Source organism: Drosophila gunungcola (assembly GCF_025200985.1).
Source record: "Drosophila gunungcola strain Sukarami chromosome X unlocalized genomic scaffold, Dgunungcola_SK_2 000038F, whole genome shotgun sequence".
In the NCBI taxonomy this organism is placed as follows: domain Eukaryota; kingdom Metazoa; phylum Arthropoda; class Insecta; order Diptera; family Drosophilidae; genus Drosophila; species Drosophila gunungcola.
This window is the reverse complement of record NW_026453189.1, coordinates 700,152-721,999: the sequence shown is the minus strand read 5'-3', so window position 1 is coordinate 721,999 and position 21,848 is coordinate 700,152. Positions and strand designations below refer to the sequence as shown.

At 36.0% G+C, this 21,848-nt stretch overlaps 1 protein-coding gene across 4 annotated transcripts in view; it reads right to left on the bottom strand.

Moving 5' to 3' along the window:
- The window catches only part of LOC128260753 (uncharacterized), a 51,470-nt gene that overhangs the window by 15,258 nt on the left and 14,364 nt on the right, over positions 1–21,848 (bottom strand). For all 4 annotated transcript variants that reach the window (XM_052993977.1, XM_052993976.1, XM_052993979.1 and 1 more), the window contains exon 3: positions 632–779. The gene's annotated coding sequence lies outside the window, so the exon portion shown is untranslated. The remainder of the gene's footprint in view (positions 1–631; positions 780–21,848) is intronic.

Genomic DNA, 21,848 nt, shown 5'->3' with positions numbered 1-21,848 from the left:
AATTCTTTCGAAAACCTTCCCCTATAAATTGATGGTGTCTGAGAGGTCTATGGTGTTGCAACTATAATTGGCAAATGTTTTTCCCATCAGGTGATTCAACTTTCTTATCGGTAAGCAAATCCAAGGGACACTCGCGATCTGCCCGCTGTTTGTTTATTTACTTATCGGTTTCGGGGCGTCACCAACATGATGTCCAAACTGCGAATTCAAATGCGGACGAGCCATTCAAGCCATCTTTGGCGAAGGCTTGTCCGTAGCGTTTTTGGCCAAAAGAGTCTCCACCGAAAGTGCGCCGCACTGATCTCAACTGAGCCACAAAAGCCATTCTTGTTTGTAGCCGGGAGCAAGAGCAACGATTGATTGAAGGAAGGGCAAGGAGACAGAGGCTCTGAGTGGTGGGCACAACCGAGGCTGAAGCGGTGGCTTTGTTCATCTGCTACAAGCATCGCGTTTAATGAGATTTATATCAGTTTTTAATAGCTTTGTGTCTCTATTGTGCTGGCTGTATCTCAACCAAATCTAGAGTCATCTCGGCGGGCGATAGAGATATACAAATAGTCTGCCGAGACATTGTCGAAATGGCCCAAAAGTGACCGGTATGAGGAAGTCGAGAAAAGCCATATCTACTTACGTCTTTGGGGGCCGTGGACGTGGCCCGACTTCCTGAAGTGGGTTGAATATATATTAAATAAATATATGTTTATATATATTTATTTAGATATATATATATAGAGTCTTGCCTTGGCGGGTGCAGTAGTAGTAGTAGTTTCACGGCAGATCTGAAAGAGGAAAGCCAAGAAAAGCGAGTGGTTAGCTATAGTCTGGTCGATCACGATCTCACAACAAGTTTTAATGATTTGTGCCAACACATCCGTCAAAATGTCAAATTCTTGGGCACACATCAACAATTCGACACATTTCACACATGAATGCCAAAAACCAAATTTCTTAGCTCCCAAAGATCGGCTCGGGACTGCCGCAATGCCGAAGTCAACGTTATTTGTACTTTCAAAGCCCCTCTTACCCCTCCCCTAAGAAATTGTGTTAATTTAAATCAAATGACAAAATATAATAAACGACCATAAAATTTAATCCGAGTCATTTCTAAAAAGGTACGAAAAATGTGAGAAGTGCCTTGGGGCACAAAAATCGTCTGATCGATTTTTGGGGGAGAATTGAGCCGACTAAGGTACGCGATTATCTAATGAATGCGACAAAAACAGTGATTGGTATTTAATTTTTAAAATTATCATTTTGAAAATGTTTTGCTTTAAAACGTCTGAGATTTTTCGTTTACCGTATTGCCCACAGCAAGGGCACTCAAAGTTTTCCACTTCACAAAAAATTAGCCATTAATGTATGAAAAACAAATATAAATATCAAGCTGTGATTCGAGCAGCTAATTAAAAAAACTTCAGATCACCAACAAAAAAAGATCAAAAAAATTTATTTTCCAAATCGGTGAAAATTGCGTCGTTATAAAATTTTACTATTAAGTATAATTTTGATAAGTTATATTTAGTATATCGTTATATTCTGTGGATAAAGAAGAACAAGAATCTGTTTAGTTTAGTATTTGCATTGCATTGTTTAAAGCTATTCGTATACGTAATAAATCTTAAATTATTTAAATGATTTTTAGGCGACTTGAAGTAGTAAACAAGCAATTACAGCCCACAATTAAAAAAAAGAAAAAATAGCATCATAGCTTTTAAGCTACATTCCCAGGAAGCAGTAGCAGCACATACAGTATCCAAAATCAGTTTGATTAAACCCGATTCGCGTCAATTTCAGTTATGATCGTAAACTTAGTTTAGAATAAAGAACAGCTTTCCAGATAACGTCAAAAATCTGGCACAAAGTGTCAGCACTGGTGTAGACTGTTGGACATAAAAAGCAAGACAGCGTTTGACACAAAAGCGTAAAAAGAAAACCAATTAAACAAGCTAATCATTTTATTGCCATTAGCACCGGTAACAACAACACCTACAAAGGAAAGAGAAGAAGACAAATTTAAACGGCTTATTAGCAGTACCATTTAGGTGTTATCGTCAGTTATGGCCATTGTGTGTTTGTAAAGAGAAACCAATGGTGATGGGTGCGTAAAATGTTTGTGTACTCTACAAATTGGTAAAAAAGTTTTTCTCTGAAAAAAAAACTGATTACTCTAGGTAGATTTTCTTAAAATACAGATCACACTTAATCTAAGGGTATTGGACAATTATTCATGGTCGGCAGGGTATTCCCTCTATCGGCGTTCTATATCCAGAGTTTCTTATTTACCCATCGTGGGCTTAACTCTTGGACAGTTAACAGTTTTAACTACGCAAACATTAGTGCAACTCATTAGCGGACTTATCAGCTCCGAACACGTATTACATTTGGCCGCAGCGCCTGTCAACCAGGCAAATCAACGGACGTCAAATATATAACACTGTCCCTCCGAATTGCATCATCCAAGCACGTATATAGTTACACGCAGGCTTAATGGGCAAATCAGAACATTTCGATCAGAAACATTCGGCTTCTACAGCCGTGGCAGTTTGCTCATTTATAAGAATAGATTTTCTTTTAAAACTTAATGTGACCGACGATATATGTATCTGAATATAAGTCATAATATGATTTGTATATATAAATGACAAAATTAAACTCTAAACTCTTGTACATAAAGTATGTAAAGATTAATAAACTTGGAAGCAAAAAAAAAGTAATAAACCTGGTCTCTTATATAAAAAAATCTTAAAAACCTATTACCTTCGGTCACAGATTTTTACAAATCCTAACTCTAATTCCGTCTCTAATGATATATTTAAAAAGTTATCAGGAAAAACCAGTTTTTATTGATTAATGAACTGCTTTTTCGACTGAATATTTGATGTGTCCGGTGCTTTTACTTCCCTCCTCGGTGGTTTTATCCTTGACCGGAGCCAGCAAGACTGCTGCTGGTGCGCCGTTGACAATGTAATTGAATCAATAATAAAATCAAAATGCAGGACGATGACGATGACACTTGGATTTCGAGTCCGTCTTCGTCTGGATATGGACACGGACGAGGACGAGGACCCTTGCTCATGTCTGTCTCGGCCTTCAAGTCCGTATTCGTTTCGCTGTCCGTGTCATCGTGTCATCATTTCAGCACAAGGAACGGCAACGTCACCATCGCCGGCTCTTGAGAGTAAGCCGGACCCCCTTTTTGAATTCCACTGGGTATGTGTATGGGTGTAGGAATCGGCTTGGCTTACAATTCAGATCTATTCCATATGTATGTACACGGAGAGAAAAATATTACCCCTGTTCATTAGTTCTTTGTTGATATTTTGGTATATCAGCTCAATAATTTGTATACGATTTGAGTTTTCATCCGAGGCTTTTATATTTGTAGGTCAAATGGTGCTTAACGCTCTAAGCTGACATAAGCTGGAAATAATACGCTAAACCAATTCTTTTTAAACGCTGCCCTTTTATCCTCGTAAAGAATGCCAGAGATGTCTTCTGAACATCAAACTAGTGTCGATTGAAGGTCATGAAAACCTTTATAAGCAGCCCCATATGCAATAAAATGGCCTATGAACCACTCGGAAATCACACAAGAAATTCTGTGACACCCAGAAATTCTGTGACACAAACGGGCGGGCTTGGGCTTTCCGATATGGCTGATGTTCCCTCCGCGAACGTCAATGCTCAATTAATGACTTCGACCGCCTGTCTGACTAGCAGACTTTCCTCGCCTGTGTCTCTCCTTTAGAATTTGTTATAATGTGTACGGGTATATACATATTTCATTTTTGAACTGTCTCCCTGACAGCCCTCGAACGTTTTGAGTGACGTACAAAACGATGTCGTGTTGTCGTGCCACGGATTCGACTTCGCGTTCGACCAGGTTGGCTTTTTGTCGTTTCTCCTCCGCATTTGGCGCATATAGCATAGTATGGAATGGTATCGTATGGTATGGTATGGTATGGTATAGTCAGTCGGACGGACATGACACTGGTGACTTTGACTTGAATGCGATTTTTCGAGTGGGACGTCAAATCAGCTGAACTTTTCATTAAGGCCTCTTGAAATTCGGCATTAACCCTATGGTAAACCGTCCCTGTCACCGTCTTTATATACATGTACATATAGCCGGTGCTAAAGCAAGTTATCCGATCAGGCAATCTGTTAGCAGTTGATCCGTTGAAGACCTGGCTTTATGACAACTCCCCATAACCCCTAATATGGCACAAGGGTAATTGTCAACTGCAAAATGGCGGATTTACTGGAAAAGGATATTTCAATGAGCCTAACGCTTAAAATAAATATCTTTGTCGAATTTGTGGTTTTTCTACCACACTTTTCAACGTTTTGGTGTGAGATAATTTTTATAAATGCTAACTGCTTTGTTTCACTACGGTACCAGTTTATATCCTTGCAAAGGGTATTATAATTTCAGTCAAAAGTTTGCAACACAGCAAAGGAGACTTTTCGGACCCAAAAAGTGTATATATATTTTTGATCAGCATAACTAGGAGAGTCTATATAGCCATATCTGTCTGTCTGCCCGTTTGTACACAAACAAGTCTATCAGTTTTAAGGGGGAATTCTGTTCTATAAATTTGAAATAATCGATTTTTTTTCATATTTTGAAAGCATACCTTTTAAATATATGATCCTAAAAGGATTTTTCAAAATTCGAATTATTTTCGGAGACACAGAAAATTTTGTGACGTGGCGTCTGAGTCATTAGAATTTTTTGCCTAAATTTTAAACGCGTTTTTCTCGAGGTGGTTGACATAATATTTCATGTTCTGCTGAGCCGATTCCTTTGAAATTTGGTATATATTTTGTAAATACTACTCTCTATCGCGTCTGCCTCGGACTTGAAAATTGTTGATTATAATTATTTTTAAAAAAAGATCGAAAAAATTGGTTTAAAAATATTTTAAGTTTTCAAGTTAACGCCGTTGTGTTATTTTTATTTATTTATTTTTTTTAAAGAGGTCAACCCGATAACGGCATCTTTACTAAAAAGCAGCTACTTTTTGAAGACCCCACTCTACAGGTTAATCCCGACTAATATTGGGTTTTTGTTTTTTAATATTTTTTTTTTGTATTGTTAAAATGACAATAAAAACCATACAAAAAATTGTATATTAAAAATATTTTTTATTTCTTTTTTATTTTACTTGAAATAAGAATGGAAGCAAACTTCGGCAAGCCGAAGCTTATACACCCTTACAGCTATTGCAAAAATTAATATTATTGAAAACATTAAAATTATGTTTTACTTGCGTATATGTTTTAAATCATTGAAGCTATGATGATTTGCAGCCCAATTGCTTGATAGTTCCTATGGCAGCATATGATATCGTTTTCCGTTTTTAATAATAATAAATGCGTAATTCTGAACTGTCAAATTATTAAGTCACAAAGAATTAAAATAAAAAATTTCAAAATAGAAAAGTTACATTTAAAAAAAAAAAAAATTTTATATTTCTATTGTTCCCATGGGAGCTTTATGTTATAGTCGTCCGATCGGAAATGTCTTCTCACTGCGTTGCTAACTTCTGACGGAAATTATAATACCCCCTGCAAGGGTATAAAAATGCAACGCAGCAAAGGAGATTTTTCGGACCCCACAGAGTAGAAATATTCTTGATCAGCATAACCAGGAGAGTCTATATAGCCATATCTGTCTGTCCGCCCGTTTGTATACAAACTAGTCTCTCAGTTTTAAAGCTTATTTTATTTTTGCCATAATAGAAAAAAATAGAAGAGAACATAAAATGTTTTTTTTTTAACTGGTGCAATACCGGTAACCGTAACGAAATACAAAATTTGAACTAAAACCGTAGTCGAAATTGTTATATTGGTTGCAACCGTAATCCCTGCTTCGAGGCAAAGTAATGGATTTGTATTTCAGAATAACGGTTTTATTTTTTTAAGATCAGACGAAATTTAAGCTGCCAAAGAACCGATGTAAAAAGCGGAAAATCAACATAGCATCATTGTTTTTATTCGTTTTAAACAATATTTTATTTTGTAATAGCTTCAAGGGTATATAAACTTTCAGAGTGGTTTTAGAAATTTAATTTTCTAAGAAAAATAAGCATTTTCGTAGTTAAAGCAATTTATTTATCAGCATCTATGAACTGGGTATTTTTAAACTTTATTTCTAGTTATATAACTATGTTTGTTTTGTTGGCAAACTGTAACAATATTATTGGAAAACTTAGTGTCATTGCTTTCTAAAAAGTACAGAGTGGCCCACGAAAGAGTTGCGTTTTAAAATGGCTATACAAAATAACGGGAGGAAATTTTTCAAAAAGAAAATGTTTAATTAATCGATAACAACATTTTGTTACTTTGTTTCATACTCATTTGCAAAATACCAAAATACATATCATTTTTATTTTGTGACAATGTAAGATATAATTATTTTACCTGCGATTTATCAATACAGATCTAAAAAATCACTGCCATTTCAAGAAACTAAGGTCAAAATTCTGTTTTTGGATAAAGGAGCTTTTTCTTTTGGTATAAAATATAATATATGTATAAAACCCATATAAGTAAGCTGCCCAGTACTTTACTGCATGACTATTATCTAATTAGTTTGTGATGGAACTCGAAGGGTAAAAATCGTATTACTTTCTGTACAATGTAATGATGAAATTTTTTAGCTTTTTTCTGGCTTCTAACTCTTTTGTCAGCACTGGCCCGAGGCTCGCAGGGAACATAACAAGGACAAAGGCTGGTACTGGGACTGGGACTGCAATTGGGGACCTGGCATTGGGTTCGCGTTTTCGTTTGGGTTTGGGCTTTTTTCTTTTCCTTTTGAAAGGCAGCCGTCATGGCGGTGTCAGTAGTTTTGCCGGCCGGGCGAGCAACCAGGCCTCATAATGGCAGACAGTCAGTCAGGCAGTCAGCCAGTCAGTCAAGTCAGCGATTCACAAAGGAAACACTCGAGAAGTGAACATGTTAACGGAGAAATAGTTCGTCGCCTCCTCCAATCCAATCCGAGGCCGCAAAGGAGCCGTGGAGTATGGAGTATGGAGTATGGAGTGTGGTATGGAGTGTGGTATGGAGTATGGTATGGAGTGTGGAGTGTGGAGTGTAGAGTATGGAGTATAGCGTATGGTAGTGATGCAGGTGGGGTAGGTGCATTGTGTCGCCCGAAAACACTTGCGAGAGACACTCGAGAGCTGTCAATCCGAAAGCCGAGAAACGCCAGCGAATAAGGTATATACAAATGGGCGGCGGACGGAGACCCAACCAACAACAAAACAAGAAGAAGAATAAAAACAGCCGAAAAAGTCAAGGGTAGCGTCAAGTCGAGTGGAGGCAAGAGCCCCAGTCCCAGTCACAGTCCCAGTCCAAGTCCCATTCCCATTCCCGTTCCCAGCTCGATCCGAAGCTGGATCGGCGCGCAACGTTATTAGCTTCTCGTACCAGTTTCGATCCAGGGGCGTTCCGCTCGGAGGGCATTAAATGATTATCTGGCTCTGTCATGCCACTGAGATCGGTCTTGAAAATTATGCGAATTTCATACTTTAGGGGGCATGTTCTCCTTGTTTCTGTCTGGTCTGTCTCTTGTGTTTATGTTATTTTTCTCCCTCGTCTTCGCGTTAGCATTCATCTTCCCTATGTCCAGTTTCGTTTTCGTTTTGGTATCGACTTCTAAATCTGATACCGATGTTCATACAGGTCGAAATGTAACCGAACCGATTTGATTAAGAACCACACTCGGCAGCAGTTTCAGCCGAAGAAGAGACATAATTGATTGTTTGATGGGGCATTGCTCAGTATCGGAATACCATAAAAAAAATTGCATTTGAAAGTTTGTATGGAGCGCTTTACTTTTCAAAGTGTCCGACCCTTTCTTTGCACCCAAAAAGTCTTGTTTTCAATTTTAAGATATTTCGTATTCGTTAAAAAAGCTTAAATGTTATTATTGCATTCATAAAATTATTGCGTTTTTTAATACACGAAAACTTATTTTGTTCGCCATGTTTTAAAACTAAAATACAAAATGTAACTGATTTTTATGAAAATAATCTCAAATAATTGTTATTAAGATTTTTATTTAAGAAATCACTCCATGCGACGACCCATTTTTAAGCTTTTTTTTGGGATTTTTTGTTGTGGTACCAGGAAAACTTGTAACTTTAAACTATTTTTTATATTAAGTAACATCTTAACTACAAATACAACATTTTTGTCTTTTGAAGTATTTAATTATTTGAGAATTATAAAGCTTCAAAGTGGCCTTGTTAAAAAAAAAACGTGGTCCATTGGCGCCACGACTCAAACTGATTGGCTATACAAAAAAAAGCATGTAATCAAAGTTTTCAATATATCAAAATATTGGATTTTTGACAAGAGTTTTGAATTTAATAAAATTACTCGATTTTTTGTGTTTTTGTTTTTTGAGTATAAAAAAACGACTTGGCCTTTTTCAATTTTGGAGGTTGGGACGATAGCCACACGTGTGCTGTACACTCTATTAATTTTAACGAAATCAGTCAAATTTTGCTAAATCGTGGTCGTCAGTTCAAAAAACATGGTTTCGAAAATAACGCACTTGAAAGTTTATGTGCCAATTAAGCCATGAACAACCTGCTAGAACACTTTTACTTCTTAGTGTTTTATAGTTTACGAATATATAGAAAAAAGCTTGATCCACACATTCTGCATATGGTTAATTTAATTTTTGAAACCGTCGCATGGGGGACCCCCTAACCGAATCTGAAAAAATGGTTATTTTAGCTTTTTGTTTTGACAAATCACAGAAAATCGGTCTTTGAGATTTTTATTTAGACAAATTACAGGTAATCGGTATTTGGGATTTTTATTTTGACAAATCTCAAATAATCATTATTTGGGATTTTTATTTATAGAAATCTCAGATAAAACCGGATTTGCTCTTGTGTTCTTAGCTTGCTTGCAATCGATCGATAATTTTGCACAGGCCACTATCGCGAGTTGTTCAATGAGGTGTATAAAAATTAGGAAGAATGGACCACTTAATCAAACGGCTTTCTTATGATCTATAATAAACTTTAATGAACGGCAAAGCCGCTTTTGTGATGCCGTTATTCGAGTACATACAATGGCCATCATCTGATTTTTATATACACTCATAGACCGACTCGCAATAGTGACTTGTATAAAATTTTCAATCGATTGCATGCAAGCTAAGAAGACAAGAGCAAATATAGTTTTATATAAGATTTATATAAATAAAAATACCAAATAACGATTATATGACATTAGTCAATATAAAAACCCCGACTAACGATTACCTGTCATTTGTCAAAATAAAAATCTGAAAAAATAATTATTTTTGATTTTTTTAAATAAATATCTAAAACAGCAATTATTTTCGAGCTTTATTCATAAAAGTTAAAATCGCTGCGGTCCCTAATAAAAACATTGCCATTCACATTCATTTTCTTAAAAATGAAATTAAGTCTTTTGTTATATTAAAGTGAAATATGCCATTAGTTTAAAAAATAGATTTTTCTTTTTATTGATTTATAACCTATGTACGATTGATAAACTTTAATTACGGAGCCATTTTGGGGTACAATTTTTATAAGTGTACCCAAGAGCTTCGAACGACGAGTTAGCATTCAATGTACGACTCTTAGATTCGACCAACTTGGCTTTTTTCCTAAACGAATGGCAGCTGAAAGGTTTCCCAGGGAGTAACTGGTCAAGGATGCAAATGATCTTTGAGTCCGAGTCGAGGGCACCAGCGGCAGTATCTAAACAATAATCCCTGCAGTGTCAGCAATAGGATGCGAAAGTAGGGTGGCAACAAATTGCCATATGGCCGCCCCAATGGGTGTCTGTAATCGTCATATTGGGTAATATTCGCTCGTAAAAGTATCACCGACCATGTTTTCCAGAATGAGAGCCCCCGCCAACGCCGAGACGCCACCGCCAAGAACGGCAATAATAAGTCCAGGAACGGAGGGCTGTGAACCAAAAACAGCAGGCGAGTCTCGGCCCTTGACCATTCTCCTCCGAGCAGACCTCATACGGTGCCAACTCACTGCTCTCAGTGCTCGGCCCCCAAAGCGAAATCAGACGCAGACCATGCTCACCTGCCTGCCGGCCAGATCGATTCTGGGCCCTGCCATTTCGATCTCCCCCGGCCCAGCTCCTCGATTCTCCTCCAGACACTCTCATCAACTCTGATTCCGCATCAACTTTGTCGTCCAGCTCGACACCTAGCCCGTGCAAAATAACCGATGATTCGGTTGAAGGCGGCGCTTTTGACTTTGTTGGAATAAGCTTTGATTTGCCAAGAGTCGCCTGATCTTAAACAAAAAGCATGCTACAGGAACGATATTCACAGCCTTGTCAAAAAGGAATTTTTCTTAATTCAAGGTCGATTACATCCGAGCAGATGTTTATATTATTTTCTCAATCCAGCGGTCTAATACCCTGCACATTTTTATACCCTTGCAGAGGGTATTATAATTTCAGTCAGAAGTTTGCAACGCAGTGAAGGAGACGTTTCCGACCCTATAAAGTATATATATTCTTGATCAGCATCACTAGTAGAGTCGATCTAGCCATGTCCGTCTGTCCGTCCGTCTGTCCGTCTGTCCGTCCGTTTATATGCAAACTAGTCTCTCAGTTTTAAAGCTATCTGCATGAAACTTTCCCAAAAGTTGTCTTTCTATTGCAGGTAGTATATAAGTCGGAACGAGCCGGATCGGACGACTATAGCATATAGCTCCCATAGGAACAATCGGAAAAATAAATGAAAAAAAATTATAACTTTGCTGTTTTTCAATTTTTTGTTTAGTTCTTCGACATTTAGTAATGGTTAAATACTTCCGATTTACGGTTTAAATTTCATCAAAATCGGACGACTATAGCATATAGCTCCCATAGGAACAATCGGAAAAATAAATGAAAAAAAATTATAACTTTTCTGTTTTTTATTTTTTTGTTTAGTTCTTCGACATTTAGTAATGGTTAAATATTTCCGATTTACGGATTAAATTTCATCAAAGTCGGACGACTATATCATGTAGCTCTCATAGGAACAATCGGAAAAATAAATGAAAAAAATTATAACTTTTCTGTTTTTTTAATTTTTGTTTAGTTCTTCGACATATAGCAATGGTTAAATATTTCAGAATTATGGTTTAAATTTTATCAAAATCGGACGTCTATCATATAGCTCCCTTAGAAATAATAAAAATATATAAAATAACTATCAAATAATTGAGCTGCAAATCATCATAGCTTCAATGTTTTTAAACATATACGAAAGTAAATCATAATTTTAATGTTTTCAAAAATGTTTAATTCTTGCAATAGCTGCAAGGGTATATGAACTTCGGCTTGCCGAAGTTTGCTTTCTTTCTTGTTCTTTATTTGTAGTTGTTATTTGAATTTAAAAGTATTTGAATAACTCATATATCAACCTAATGTTGTAACTGTACATTATTTTATACTTTGTCGGAACAATTTGTTAGCGAAATGCGAAAAAGTTGTCTTTCTATAGCAGGTAGTATATAAGTCGGAACGAGCCGGATCGGAAGACTATAGTATATAGCTCCCTAGGAACAATCGGAAAAATAAATGAAAAACTTATAAGTTTGCTGTTTCTTAATTTTTTTAGTTTTTCGACATACAGTAATTGTTAAATAATTCAGAATTACGGTTTATATTTCATCAAAATCGGACGAATACAACATAAAGCTCCCATGAGAACAATAAAAATATTAAAATTTTTGTTTTTTAATTAAACTTTTTCATTTTGTAATTTTTGAAAAAAAATTTTTTGACTTATTAATAATTTTACAGTGTACAATTACGCTTTTAATTTATTAAAATCGAAAAACGATATCATGTAGCTGGCATAGGAACTATCGAATAATTGAGCTGCAAATCATCATAACTTCAATGTTTTTAAGACAATATAAGCAAGTAAACCATAATTTGAATGCTTTCGAGAATATTTAATTTTTGCAATAGCAGCAGGGGTATATGAACTTCGGCCTGCCGAAGTTTGCTTCCTTTCTTGTTATTTAATAATTATTAATTAAATAAATTTAAACTTAAAGGAATTAATATTGAAATAAAATTTGTGATTTTGGGGAACAAAGCGTTACAAAAATTGATTTTTTTCAAAATATTTATTATTATTTTTTTTTTTTTCAAAATATTTATTTAAGTTTTTGTTTCTTAAATTGTTTAAGCTTAAACTTCCCACTTCGATGCCCAAGTTGAGATTTTTGCTATTTAACACTGTGTGCTTCATTCTACAAAAATAAAAAAATACAGAAGATATCTAATAAGACTACAAAATATCGAATACCAATTTTAATTTTCAGTTAGTATATTTTTAGTATATGTTTCCGTCTCTTAAGATAGAAATTTCATTTTTTGAAAGTAACGTGTGATTTTTTAGGTTGAAATCGGGGTTCTGCGAGATTATTTAATGGGAAACAAGATTTTTCATCTGGCAGAATACAGGTTTCGACTCTGCCACGCACAGAAGGCTTTTTGTCAAAAAAGTAAGATGTTTGATTTCATGTATTTATTTTTCTAGTCATACAGTTTTATTATCATTTACAGTATATTCATTTATATTTATGTGTAAGTCATATGAATTACACATTTGTATATGTATACGTTATAACATATGTATTCCATATGATATATGTATGTTAAAAGCAATATAAAGAGATACTTGAAATATCTATTAGATAACAGTTTCCGAGAAAAAGGTAAGGCCATGTCCATGCTGAATTTTATTTTTTTTTAAGAGACATCGCTTTAAATTTAGGTCTCCCTTTAGATTCTTTTTTATGACGATTTCGTAGTTTTGGGGCGATTTTGGGTGAAAATTTGTATTACCTGCCCTTAAAGGTAGAAACAGCTAAAAAATTAAAGGGCGTTAAAAATCCAGGGTCAATACTAAAATTTTTGAAAGAGGAACTGATACAAACAACAAAGTGACTCTTATATATTTATTAAATTTGGCTTTCTCTTATAAAATCAAATATTTTTGAAATTTTCAAAAAGCTTTAATAACAGAATCTTCAGAATGTTTATTTCATAAATCAGAGCTTCCAAAACTATTCTAGCCTGTCAGACTCAGATCAAAACAGGACATAGTTATAATATTCAGTCTCTGTCCTATAATAACAACTGGGGTCTCTGATTAGATATATTCTTTGGCAAGCCAAAGTTTATATACTCTTGCAGCTGTTGCTAAAATGAAATATTAAAAACATTGAAGCTATGATCAAAATCAGCTTAATTATTCAATCGCTTTTATGGCAGCTATATGATATATCGTTTTCCGATTGTAATAAAATTAAAAGCGAAATTATGAATTATTAAACCATACTATAGAAAAATAAAAAAATAACGTGAAAAACAGAGAAGTCCACCGTTTTTTAATATTTATTATTTGCTATATTCCGATTTTTCCCATGGGAGCTATCTGTTATATTAGTCCAATTTAAGCCATATGTAAACCGTAATTTTGAAATAATAGCCATGACTATTTTACGAATAAATAAAAAAAGTTAAAATTGTCCCTGCTCCGAGTCAGTGTCCATCTGCATTCCCATGGCCTTTACCTTTCCCGCTCCTGCTGACAGGTTGGCTTATTGGGCCTGAGACAAGATAAGTGCTTTTGTCTTTCCTTTGCTCCTAAAATGCCTGCTGATCTACGACACTGCCAGCGGACGGGAATGTGATCGCGGACATCCACATCCACATCCACATCCACAACCACAGCCATAGCCACATTCACATTCAAGGCAATGGCGGGTTCAGTTCTTACTCGCACATTTTATGACGGCCCGAGATTGCCATACTTTCTAGCTCTGCCTCCGTTGAGTGATTGAATTGGAGAGGCTCGGCAATGTCCGACCCATGGAAATGGAGTGGATCTCCATGGAGATGGAGAAGGAGCAGCAGTCTCTATGGCAGGTGTCTCGTCTAACTGTTTGATTTCGTTTGCCTTTGTCTTTCTTGCTCGTTTTGATAATCCCCTTTTTTGGCATTATCAAGCCGCAGTCATGGACCCGTCGCATTACATTGCCTCGCCATTGTGCAACTTCGGAAACTGGTTTTCCGTCTATCCATCCGACAGTCCAACCAACCGACCGTCCAACCATCCGCCATCCATCTGTGCAGGCATCCCAGTTCAGTCGATGCCTGGCCATCCATCCATCCATCCATCGGCCACCCTTCCCCTTTGCTTTATCTTTTAGCGAGAATTGCCAATCATTCGGAGCCGCAATAAAATTACATGAGTAAAATGTGTCCGCGAGCATTCGTGGTACTTGATCGTTTTTTCAAGAGTGCGGTAATCGGTTTCAATTTCATCTTTATAGTGTTATGAAATCCGCTTCCCAGTCATCACCTTCAGCGGCGATTCGAAAAAGGAAGAGTGGTTCGAAGCTCGGTGGGTGGACTGTCGGATTGGGCTGATGGTAATGGTACCCATGCCCTTGCCCTAATCGGTGCCCTCTCAGAACACTGTTCGGAAATCGAAAAGGAGAAATTTGTGGATCGGATCGTATAAAATGTGGCGGGCTGAAATGAAGCCACATTTATGGTAGAGTCTTTTGCTTTTGCAGTCAGTTAAGATACATTTTTTATTCAGATCATTGGCCGAGAAATTTCAAAACGAGTAATTAAAAATTACATTTAAAAACTTAGGTGTTTCCCTTCTTCAAACAAATTAAATTAAAATTTGTTTCGGAAAATACATTTATGTAAAGTACCAAACAAAAATATTTATATTTACAAATCTTTGTAGTTTTATACAAATTAGTATATCATGGCCTTAAATATTTTATTATCTTCATAATTAGGTATTTAAATATTAGTTGAAGATCTAATACCTTGTAAAAAAAAAGTGAACCATATACACAAAATTATAGCAGTACATGTGTTGACTATGCGCACCAAGAGCGTGTGCGTAGGAGACTACTATAAATAGCCGTAGAATTAAAAGTCTGCTGTGATGGTCCGATCGTAACGAGTAATACATCAATCGAAAGCTATCGCTAAAAGAATAGGGGACGCATACCAAGACTTTAGAAAAATAAATTGGTTCAGGAGCAAGGGCGGAACAATTTAATTGTTAAAACCGTCCCAACCTAGGAAAAATTCTTAATTTCCCATGAAATGGTAATTTTTCCACAAAATAGTTAAGTACACAGAGTATCACTAACAGAGCAGCGACAGAGCATGTTAATAGTTTGTGAATCGACCAGTGCTAGAGCTGGGAAACTATCGATGGCACTATCGAGGTATCGAATTTTTACATTTCTGAGCCACCATCGATAGTTTTTTGTCGCTATCGATGGTCCTAGTCCTTTTTTTACATCACTTAACCTAAAAAATACGAGGCTTGGTTGCAGAATTTTGGGTAGGAAATATACAAAAAAAATATTAACCTTTCTAAAAAAATATATTCTAGATCAACATAAATTGGCGGTGGTGGTGGTTTTAGTTTTAAGTACTATTGCATTTGAGATTGCTTATAATTTTAATTTGTATAAACAAAAAACGATACTATCGATAGTATCGAATTTTTCCTCCCAAAACATCGATAGTTTCCCAGCTCTAGCTACCGCCTTATATTAATTTACATTCCTAAAATGGAGGTGTCTCTGAAACGGTAGGGGCGAGGAAATGTTGATTATTTTATAATTCAATTCATATTTAGTAAATTGCTGATAATAAGTACATTCTGTTAACTCCAATCTGTTCCCGTGGGCGAGATTCGAACCAAGCACTTCCGCGCGAGAGTTGAGCAGCGCAACACTACGCTATGCTGTCAACAATGTTAGCTATGTCTTTATTAATGACTGTTTCATGACCAGTCATGTTAACCAAAGCGTAGAATATTAAAATATATGCCCCAAATTTCCATGGATTTTTACCACGTTTTTTATAATATTTCATGTGTTGAGCACTAGCTTATTTAGAGAAAATCGCTAAAAATAGCTAAACTTTGCACGGCTATAACTTCTAAACTAGTAAAGCTAATGATATATGTCATTAAAAAGGTATTGCCAATAACTAATCACGCTGCCGTAACATAATTGGTCTAAGTAAAATGATAAAAATTTTTTTTTTAAAATTTTTTTTATCAAGTAGCCCTTGAGATTCCTCAACTTGGTAAATAGTTACTAAGCAACAATAACGGCAACTTTTCTCAGCTTAGAGCAGTTAACGCTGCCTTGGCAAGAATTTTCTCCCAAAAGTATGCACCAATAATTTGGTGAGGAAAATTTTATAAAAAATGGTTGTAGGTTAAGGGGTTATATACAGCTAGAAGGCCGATAAACTTTTAAATCTAATTTTATTGATCTAAAAATTGTGTTTCATATTATCTTTTAAAGGTATATTAAGACCTAGTATCAGTAAAAATATTTATTGGGAAAGGAGCTACATCTGATCTCAGGGAATTCCTCTCAAAAAAAGAGTTTTGCGGAGACCTCTATCAAATCTCGAAAGATTCACACGGATTCGCATTTTCCAGACATGTTCCAGTTTTCACTTTTAAAAGATTCACACGGAATCTAAATTCACTCTGTCAATTATCTGTTAACTTCCGTAAAAATGGCTGGCGGATTTAATTCCGCACAAAAATAAAATGATTTGAAATACTTTGCAAAAGTAAAAGTGCAGATGATATATTTTCCTTACTCTTTAATGGTTAAAGAACATTATTGCTTGACAAATTCGGTTTATAAAATCATAGTTGACCTATTACAAATTATTTTGTGATTGCGTCTCAGAATCGATTCGATTCTAGAATTCGGCATTTTTGCAATTCCGCCGCCCCTGTTCTAGTTTCCGAACGAATTGAAGGGGAGGCTGCAAGGGCTGTCATGGTACTTAGAAATAACAAGAATTTGTTTGCGACTTATTTTAAGCAAGCTTTTTGTGTTCGTTTAAAAATGGTAATATAGGCATTTAATCAAAGTAAAATGTAAAAGTGTTTTCGTTGTTATTACCGTTTCATTTAATATTCCATTTGTGGGACCATATTCATTGCCTTTGGCAACTCTGGTTCGCAACACTACTTGTGAACACTGACACCAGCATTTTCTAGCACTGGCTTTACGCGGCATAAAAAAATTTGAAAATTTGTATTTGTGGCCGCCAATCTCATAAGCTGAGGGACACCAGCGGCCAAAATTTAAGTAGCCCTGAGGCAGCAACACGTTGTCATATCAAAAGCCTTTGTCAATAGGAGACAGCTGCCGTCAGCTAATTTTGTTAGGGAACAAAAGGTACCAAAAGGAGGGAAATTTTTTAAGGGGAAATCCGAAACTGTTATCAAATTCACTTCCGAGTGAAAACCGGCCGGTTCATCTCTGAACTGGATCCTCCGAAACTATAGAACCAAACAGATTTTGTTAAAGTAATGTTAAATCTAGTAAATAATCAAAAGAATAAGCAACATACAATTTTTTGACAAAACGGCGGTTTCTAAAAGAACAAGAAAGAAATCTAACTTTGGCAAGCCGAAGTTCATATACCCTTGCAGCTATTGCAAGAATTAAACATTCTTGAAAACATTAAAATTAAGATTTACTTGCGTATATGTTTAAAAACATTGAAGCTATGATCATTTTCAGCTCAATTATTAGATAGTTATTTTATATATTTTTATTATTTCTATGGGAACTATATGATATAGTCGTCCGATTTTGATGAAATTTAAACCGTAATTCTAAAATATTTTTAATCATATAGGCAAAGTAAATCAAATCTTTTCAAGAATATTTCATTTTTGCAATAGCTGCAAGGGTATATAAGCTTTGGTTTGCCGAAGTTTACTTCCTTTCTTGTTTAATTTTTGTTTAGTTTTTAGAGATGTAATAATCGTTTATTTTTTCTGAATTACGGTTTAAAATTGGTTTGAATCGGACGACTAATTATATAGCTCCCATGGAAAAAATTTGAGTATTACAAAAAAAAATGTAAATTCTAATTTTCCATTTTTTTTTGTTCCTTTGGAAATTGTAATTGTTTAACAAAAATTGCCCTAGGAACGATCAAGTAAATTAGCTGAAAACCATAAAAGCTTCAATGCTTTTAACATTTTAGCATAAAAATCAAAATTTGGATGTTTAAAGGACTAATTTATTGTTCAAAAGCTGCATGTGATGATACCGTTGTCCTAATTTGATAAACCTAATACCGTAATTGTGAAATAGTACTGTATTTCCAAGTTTATCCAACTAAATTAAAAACAATGAAGCTAAAATTTTATTAATTTATTTTTTGGCTTTTTTCAATGGAAGTTATTCCTATACGGCCCGTTTCGACTTATAAACACCTTGTCAGGATAAAGACTTTTGCAAAAGTTTCCAAGATAGCTTTAAAACTAAGAGACTATTTTTCGTAGAAACAGACAGACGAACAGACAGTGCATCACGATTATAATTATATATACTTTATACACTCAGAAAAAAAATATCTCCCTTGATTTTAGAAATTACATAATAACATTACATTAACATTAATATTAATATTAACGTTAACATTAACATTAACATTAGAATTAACAATAACATTAACAATAACAATAACATTAACATTAACATTATCTCAAATGTACGGCAAATAATCAAACAATTTACAAAAACATTCTTTAAATTAAGAAAGCTTTTCTAAAAACAAGGGCGTTTTTAAAACGTTTTATATTTACATTTAATAATTTATTTTGATCTCGCGACCGCCCGTACCAGAAGAAAACGTTTCAAACCAATCGACCATGCCGGCTTCTTATAACGAGGTGCCTAAATAATGTACAAGTATTCTCGACCAATGGAAGCGCATTCCATTTACATTTTATTCCAATTTAAATATATTTAAAAGTTTTTATCGAGGAGTTAAACTGAACAAAAAGATATAAATAAATAAGAAAAATAACGAAAGGCTAACAAAAAAATGTAAAATTATTTAAAAAAAAATTTTATTTGGATGTACAAGTATTCTCGACCAGTGGGGGGCATACCAATTACATATATTTTAAAGGTTGTATCCAAGACAAGAAAAAAAAATAAGTAAGGAAAATAACGAAATGCTAAAAAAAGCTAATTTTGTTGTTAAAGAAATTATAATTTGAAAGTCACACAGAAAGGATTTAAAACCTGGGCCTTAGTAATTTTAGGTTATTGTTCGGACGGCTTAACTAGCAATACGACGCTAAGAATGTACCAAATGAAAAATTTTTTCAGGGATTCGCACTTAATTTAAGAAATAAAATCCAAGGCAGTTTTTCTAACATTTAGGGCGGTTTTTTTTTTTTGAGTGTGGCGTGACTGCCACTTCTTTTCCTCCTTTCTAAAAAGAAGCGATTTCTCCATCATTAAAAAAAATATATTACTCTGCAAGGATGTAAAAATGTGTTGTTTTTAAAGTACACACATCTGTGTACTAAACATCCTTTTGTTAGTTTTGTGATGCATGTCCAACGAAAAGTAACTTAATCTAAAGCTGGTCTCGTTTTGCTCTGTTGTTCTTATTGTATCATAAGTGACAATCTAAAATGTGTCATGTCATTTGGTTTACTGTCCAAGTTCCCAGACGAGTGGAAAATTTTGTTTAGTGTGGTCCACCCGCTTTTCCATTTCTCAATATTTCTCTGGACGTTCTCGCCGTCCATGCCGCTGGGCTCTGCTCTATTGCTCCTCCATTTATTTTAGATGGCTGGAGCTAAAGCTGGAGCTGGAGCTGGAGTCGGGATCCCGGCCTGCAACTTCGGTTTCGACTTCGACTTGAGCCTGTAAAAAGCAATTCACTGTAATTGCTTTGTGACTTATGGCCCGGCCCAACTTGCGCGTTCACCGCTTTACCGATTGCTAGTCGGCAGGTAGCTGCCGACTCCACTCAAAAGGTCCCTCCTCCACCTCCACCTCAGCCTCCCCCTCCCCCTCCACCTCCACCTCGTCCACCATCTCTTCCAGAACTCTTTCCTTCGCAGTGTCCCTATTTTTGCGGTCGTGGTGAGGCTGTGCAGTCGGGCCAAGTGGTAGTGGTGGTGGCGACTTGACCTTGTCATGCCATTAAATAAAATCAAACAGAAACTGAAACTGAACTTGGTCCGATGTTCCCTCCAGTTGGCCAACTCAGTCCGCCACTGTGTCCGCCCCCTCCTTCCGGCGACCCGTCACCGCCCCTGGGGCCACGCCCCCATCTCCTCTCGGGGAAGCGCTAATCCCACAGTTCCATCTACTCCGTCGTCGTCGTGGCACATAACGAGTTGCTATATTTTGATGGATTTGCCTGTTCGAGGTGTAAATATTAAACAACGGCCAGTGCGAAAACGTACAGTATCCACCGACCGATGTCAAGAATGCCCTGCCATGCCACATGCACCTTCCTCAGCCGCCACTCTTCCACACTCTTCTCCTCTTAATCCCAAGCTTCGCCTGGCTAACTGGTTGCTGCCGCAGTTGTTGAGTTTGATGACTGATGCTCATTGAGTCTTACGCAGACGAAAGCCGCCCTGAATCGCACTTCTCTGTTCAGAAAATCCGCCATATTCTGCAGCCCAAATTGTCATTGTCATTATAATAGTAACTCTCCCAATGCAAGTTTCAAAGGGAAAATTCGGAAAAAGATGGTGCTATATATATATATAACTATATGCTATATATATAACTATATGCCACCCAACTACTTTGCAGGAAAAGAAAGAATTTTAATAAACATCAAGAAAAGGTTCAATCGCACTGCACGCAAAAACAAAATTGTTTATTGAGCTACTAATTGTTCAACCTGCCACAATCCATGAATAGTTTACTTCCGTATTTCCATACAAAATTATCGGTCGTTATTAGATGAATAAAAAGTTGCCAGGTCAAGATTATGCTGATAAGTATGATTTTTATATTGTTATTATAGTAGTAAAGTATTATAATTGAAATCATTTCTGGATCAGAACAGTAGCCATCTGACCAAGTCCACATATTTTTCCGTAGCTTTAGGTTGCTTAAATCTTTGGTCTTTACCGAATTAGGATGACCCGATCCTCCCAATGACAGCTATGCATTATATATTGAAGAAACTATCTAGCGGAATATGTTTTAATGTATTTTCTATTATACTAATATTTCTATTTTGATTGCTTGACATTTTCTGAAAAATTAACGTTAATTAACAAAAAACGATGTAGGGGGTTGGGTATAAGCATGAAGATGCTAGTTATGCAGGGACTGGAACTGGGACTGGGACTGGATTAGGGACTGGAACTGGGACTGGACCAGGGACTGGAACTAAGAATGGGACTGGATCAGGGACTGAAACTGGGAACGGAATACCGGGAGGCGAAAGGTGAAGGAACGGGCTGCGGATCACGGGCCAAAGTTGGGCCCAGCTAATACGCTTTGCTCGGACTCGGCTTGTCATTAGCTCACAGCTGCCAGCGTTCAATTACAGGCTGGGTCCAGACCTCGAAAGCTGAGTCGGACTGGTACTGGTTGTGCAGGTCGGCAGGAAATCGCATGCCATTACAAATTGTCCACATCAATAAATGGAGGCGAAATGTGCGCCGTCCGCTGCACAGTGGGGAAACACAGACTAAAAGTGTTGATCCAATTAACCGTAGATCAAATCAAAATTATCACTTAAATATAACAATAAGTACTGATTCGTAAGCAGTGTAAACCATGGAGTGTGCTTTTCGGTATATTCCCCGTTTTAATTTGGCTTGAAGCATCGCTCCCAAAATGTACCTGCATTACCCCATTGTGGGATGAAGTTGGAAGCCAATTTTCAATGTTATTATTTTGAACTGATCGATGATATGTAGAAATATCTTCCATCTATCCTAACATTTGATTAGA